The following is a 6,633-nucleotide window of genomic DNA, read 5'->3' as shown; positions in this document are numbered from 1 at the left end:
AGAATGCCAGAATGATAGCAATCGTATATCAGATGGGAGAACTATGCAGGTTTGTGAGTAGAGAGAGAGAGGGGGGACCAGGGACGGCTTGTTCAATAGGGCGATATGGGCGACGCACTGCCAAACGGGAAAAGGAAGGGATTTTTTTTCTAATCAATTATATCACGGCAACAGCAGTTATCAGTGTTCACGTCTGATCTGCCAGCCACTAAATGTCAAATCAGGCTAAAGTCGTGCTTCAAATGGCCCCGCCCGTTTTTGGGGCGATTTCAGTCAAGTTGAAAATCGCCCAGAAGTCTCTCATAGCCTGTCATGTAAAATCTATTTTTTTCACATTTCAAAGCTTTCAATACATTCTCTATGGGTGTCTGTGGGCTTGCACTTACGCGCTTTCGTCATACGTGACGTAACGTTGAACGTAACTAAGACAATGGCGGCTAGAAGCGTCTCTGTTGCGACCTGCAGTGCGGCGTTATTTTATGTTTTTAATTTGTAGACTTAGTTTACAAACATTCTGCCAACCATGGATTTCCAGTGGTTGGTTTTGGACTGATCTTGTTGATCGTGTACATACCCGCTACGAACGGACTAAATAATGAAAACGCTGCTGGCAGCTGAATCCCAATACAGCTGGGAGACTTGGCTGGATGAGTCCCGGACAGAGAAGTGGAGCCGGCCACCTTCACCCTGGTCAGAGCGGACCGCGATCCTGGTAAGAGAGCGACTCTGTACCCCGACATTGAACTGCTTTCTGTGTCATTGCGACCTTACTATCAATTCAATTCAATTTAAGGGCTTTATTGGCATGGGAAACGTGTGTTAACATTGCCAAAGCAAGGGAAGTAGATAGTAAACAAAAGTGAAATAAACAATAAATATTAACAGTAAACATTACACTCAGAAGTTTCAAAAGAATAAAGACATTTCAAATGTCATATTATGTATATATACAGTGTTGTTACAATGTGCAAATAGTTAAAGTACAAATGGGAAAATAAATAAACATAAATATGGGTTGTATTTACAATGGTGTTTGTTCTTCACTGGTTGCCCTTTTCTTGTGGCAACAGGTCACAAATCTTGCAGCTGTGATGGCACACTGTGGTTTTTCACCCAGTAGATAAGGGAGTTTATCAAAATTGGGTTTGTTTTCGAATTCTTTGTGGATCGCTGTAATCTGAGGGAAATATGTGTCTCTAATATGGTCATACATTTGGCAGGAGGTTAGGAAGTGCAGCTCAGTTTCCACCTCATTTTGTGGGCAGTGTGCACATAGCCTGTCTTCTCTTGAGAGCCAGGTCTGCCTACGGCGGCCTTTCTCAATAGCAAGGCTATGGTCACTGAGTCTGTACATAGTCAAAGCTTTCATTAAGTTTGGGTCAGTCACAGTGGTCAGGTATTCTGCCACTGTGTACTCTCTGTTTAGGGCCAAATAGCATTCTAGTTTGCTCTGTTTTTTTGTTTGTTCTTTCCAATGTGTCAAGTAATTCTCTTTTTGTTTTCTCATGATTTGGTTGGGTCTAATTGTGTTGTTGTTGTTGTTGTTGTTGTTGTTGTTGTCCTGGGGCTGTGTGGGGTCTGTTTGTGTTTGTGAACAGAGGCCCAGGACAAGCTTACTTAGGGGACTCTTCTCCAAGTTCATCTCTCTGTAGGTGATGGCTTTGTTATGGAAGGTTTGGGAATCGCTTCCTTTTAAGTGGTTACTATCTGCCCCGTGAGTTCCCCCAATTGTTTGTTACCATTGTGTACTGTTGATAATCACAAGTTTACTGGAGAACTGAGACCAAGTAGAGACTTTGGACAGGGTGGATATGGTATAATAAAGGCAGTTTATTCAGAGGTAAAGATATCTGGAATCGCGTGCACGGACTTGTGCACGTGTGTAGGTCACCTAAATCATCAGAAAAATTGCCCCTCCTGAGAATTTTTTCAGGAGCCGCCACTGGGGGGGACATAATGCCAAAGTTCAAACTTCCATGATTGTGCAAGACATTTAGTATAACCAGCCATCCAACAGTTGTCTCTAAGTTAACAGAGAGAGAACATTTCAGAACAAACACATTGTAAAGAATAAGTGTGTGTATGTGTGCGTGTGGGTGCAGTGTATGTGTGCGTGCATTTGTGTGTGTGTGTGAAATATTCCTGAATTTCCATCTACTGTTGCATAACATACTCGTCCATTTCCATCCACAGACCCAGTATCACAACCTGAAGTCACCTGTGAATTGAACCGTAGCATGGCAACACTTCGCTGCAGTGTTAAGGGTCCATCAGTGGAGTACCACTGGTCTTGGCCTGACCACCAGGGGGAGATGTGGAGTCAAGACCAGACTGGACAGCACTACAACATCACATTTCCAGAGTCAGGCAGCTACACCTGTGAGGCCAGGAACCCAGTCAGTGAGAAGACACAGATCTACAACAGAAACGACTGCCTGGCCACAGGTAAATTCATAAAGCGAATCAGGATAATCAGATCAGTTCAGGCAAATGAGAAATAAGTGCACTCAGGCTATCCAGAAAGCTAAAGCTGGTTACTTTAAGGAGCAGTTCTCTCTGTGGGTCTAACCCCAAGAAGTTCTGGAAAACGGTTAAAGACCTGGAGAATAAACCCTCCAGCTGCCAATGTCCCTTAATGTTGATGATGTGGTTGTTAGTGACAAAGAGCACATGGCTGAGCTCCTTAATCACCACTTCATTAAGTCAGGATTCCTATTTGACTTAGCCATGCCTCCTTGCCCGTCCAACATTTCCTAATCTCCCAGTCCTTCTAATGTGACTAGCCCCGATGCTCCTCCCTCTTTTTCCCCTGCCCACTATACAGTTTCTCCCTGCAGGCGGTTACGGAGTCCGAGGTGCTAAAGGAGCTCCTTAAACTTGACACTAAAAAAAACATCTGGGTCAGATGGTTTAGACCCATTCTTCTTTAAGGTTGCAGCCCCTATCATAGCCAAGCCTGTCTCTGAACTTTTTAACCTGTCTCTCCTAGGACATACACTCTGAGGTGGAGTCAGGGTCAGAGGACCAAGAGGAGGAATCCAGCAGAGCCACACACAACAGCCAAACTGACGGTCAGAGGTCTCCACCAACCCCTCAGAGAAGGGATGAAGATGGAGCGTCCAGAGAGAGAGGAGGTGATAGAACCTAACTTCTCCCAAACAAACACCTCCATCCTGAATTCCTAGACGTCAAGACCCAACTTCTCCTAAAACAACGCCACACACCCACAAACCCCACCACCTCTTGCCCCAAAACCATCAACTATAACATGCTGACCACACCACCCGCATCGCGTGCGCGAGCGTTGCAAAATAAATGCACACATACATGTTATTAAATCATTGCACCCACACCGCTAGTGCGCGTCAACGAGCGTCTGCGGAGCCAGGCGCTAAAATAGAACTTGGTTCTATTTGTGAAGCTTGACGCGCTGCAAGTCTCGCCTTTCCCATCTCCTCATTGTTTTTTTTAGGAGCATATACCCACGTGGGTGATTGAAAGATGAACTGAGGTCCACACACCAGTCCAGTTGGTGGTGGTAATGCACCTTAAAGTTGATTGCCAACCACCATATAAAGTCCAAAGAAGAAGAAGAAGAAGAAGAAGCCTGAAGGAGGAGAGATTACTAGAAACAAACTCTGTTTACCTTTTTATCTGTGGATTAATTGTCAAAGTAGAGGACCTTGTGCATTTCAGGTAAGATAACAACCCAATGTTTATATCCCATGAAAAATGTGCTAGCAACAGCAAGCTAGCTAGCTAAATTGCCATAAATGTTTAATGCTTTTCGACCTGTCCCCAAATGAATACAGTTGGTTCAGAGTTCGTTTTGATATTTGAAGCTGCGTGTCCTGATGGCCTGGTGTGGGTGGAGCAAAATGAAGATGCGCGCGAGCGGTGTGGTCAGTATGTAATACACATATGGCTATCAGATGGGTGTAGAACAAGGAAGTATTTTGAAAACAATGGAAACCCAAAGGAGCAGTGGTCAGGTAGACCGAGAGGGAGGAACACCTGGCCTATCCAGTGGCGATTTTAGCATGTAGATCTTGGTGGGGCAAACATTTTTTAGATGCATGCCAGCAAAACCTCTACACAACACTAAACAATACATTCATTGCACTATAACGGTGACAGTGCCCACAAACTGTTAGAGTTTACATAAAGCTGTCCCAACAGCAGAGTCCCAACAGCAGTCCCAACACTTTACCACTACTACACCTGGCTATCAGCAGAGCCTTATCTGGCAGCGAAACAGTTCATTCAGCCTCATTTACTGCCTTTAAAAAAAAACATAGCTGAAATGGTTGACTTGCTTAAACAAATGTGGTTTCTAATGACAATTGAGATGTACAAACTATGGCATAAGGGGACAAAGAGCTGATAAGAGGCAATCCGTAATTTCGATTAAGACCATGAGCGAGCTAGGACGGACATAGTCAATATAACTATTTGTTCAGCACTTTTGAAATGTACAGCGACAGAATTCAGAACATGGGCCGTTCTTACAGTGTTCTCCCTGTACACCAAGTCAGAACCATAGGATAAATAAAGGGGCATATAAACAGACAATGAAATCTCTTACAATATTAGATGATTACATTTCTCTAAAACAGGCTATAGGCTACATGTGCACTACCAAGTCAGAATAGTAGGTGAAATTATGAGGGGAAAAGTGACCAAATTATTAGAGTGAGGCACATGGGCTACTAACAGCTTACTACACAATATACACTTAATATTACTATCTTAGGTACAGACAGTATATATATCTCCCTGGCATATTACATAATTTCTGCAGCAGCATACAATACATTTTTGGACTCGCCTTGTTGTGCTTTGCTCACTTGAACAGGAAGGTGGCAAGGCGGTCCTCAAACTTTGTCATCAAAGTCTGGCATTCTCTGGATTTATGGTGCTTTCAAGACAACTGGGAACTTGTAAAAAAAACAAAACAAGGTTGAATCAGTGATCAACAGGTCGGAGCTCTAGAAAGAGGCCTGAGTTGCCGACTTGCAATTCCGAGTTGGATGACCGTTCAAAACGTGTTTTCCCAGTCGGAGCTTGTTTTTTTCCAAGTTTCCAGTTGTCTTGAACTCACTGAAGTCAGATTTCCCTGTTCTGAGTTTCAGGTTGTTTTGAGATCGGCATAAGTCATGCTGGATTGACAGCATGGCCAATGTTGAATGTTTATCCTTTTAAGCTTGGAAAAGAGACCCTTAAACCCAGACTTGGGACCACACACCCACTCCACTGAATTACAGGCTAGTGATTGCTTTGCAATGCTTGCAGTTAGCCACTGATTCCTTCCAAACCAATCATTGTTGAATTTGCGATTTCCAACTTGTTGTGTAATGTTTATGTCCAATGGCCGATGAGCACCGATACGTTTTATTTATAATTAATTTTATTTCTCTTCATATGACAAGGATTGTAAAGGATTTGCCTGTAGATTGTCGAATTAATTCATGATGATGACTGCTAGCTTGCTAGCTAAGATTTTGAAAGTATGATGTTAACATGATCAGTCCAATGAAAGCTACTGTAGATATAACGTGATTTGACGTCATTTTTCTGTGGCCAATGACATAAAGCCTTCTTGGATGGGCACTTCTAATGTAAAAGTATGTGCTCTAATGTAAAAGTAAGTGCTGAGCTGGGCTGAAACACCTGCATTTTTGAGCGGCCTTACTCAAGAAAGCAAAAAAGAGACCATGTTTGTATGCGGCTTTATCAACTCAATGATTTTGTATTATTTAATTTTTTTACATTGTTTGAAAACTTATATGTGACACGTATTAATGCCAAAAATAAACATTTATTTTTAATATTTTAGCTAAACAGGTGGGGCCCAAAACAGGCTCTGCCCTGAGAGACGGGTCGCCACTGGGCCTATCAGGTCTGAGGAGACCCACTAGCTCAGTGTCAGACAGTCCAGACACTCCTGATAGAAGCAGTCCAGGATTGTCAGCTGGTCTCAGAGCCACAGCATGTAGGTACACTATCTACTCCAGTAAAATACAGTTCAGGTGCACCCTCTGGACCAGTAGACACTAGCTCAGACACAGCATGTAGGTACACTATCTACTCCAGTAAAATACAGTTCAGGTGCACCCTCTGGACCAGTAGACACTAGCTCAGATACAGCATGTAGGTACACTATCTACTCCAGTAAAATACAGTTCAGGTGCACCCTCTGGACCAGTAGACACTAGCTCAGACACAGCATGTAGGTACACTATCTACTCCAGTAAAATACAGTTCAGGTGCACCCTCTGGACCAGTAAACACCAGCTCAGATACAGCATTTACAGCTATAGAGAGTAGCTCAGATACTCTGTCTACTTCATAGGGAAGTATAGGTAAATCCTCTTGACCAGTAGACATAATCTCAGATACAGCATGTACAGCCATATAGAGTAGCTCAGATACTCTGTCTACTTCATAGAGAAGTATAGGTACAGCCTCTGTACCAGGAGAAACCAGTTGAAAAGCACTTGTTGAATATATAGTTTGTTTGATAAATATTTAGATTCTGTACAGGGGAGGTTTGTTTCTCTTCAGTAAACTCATATCTCCTTTTCTATCTCTTTCTGGTTATTATGTATCATATTGTTATCCTGTATATGATGT

Source organism: Coregonus lavaretus, assembly GCF_964263955.1.
Source record: "Coregonus lavaretus genome assembly, chromosome: 35".
Lineage (NCBI taxonomy): Eukaryota > Metazoa > Chordata > Actinopteri > Salmoniformes > Salmonidae > Coregonus > Coregonus lavaretus.
This window is presented reverse-complemented; position numbering follows the sequence as displayed.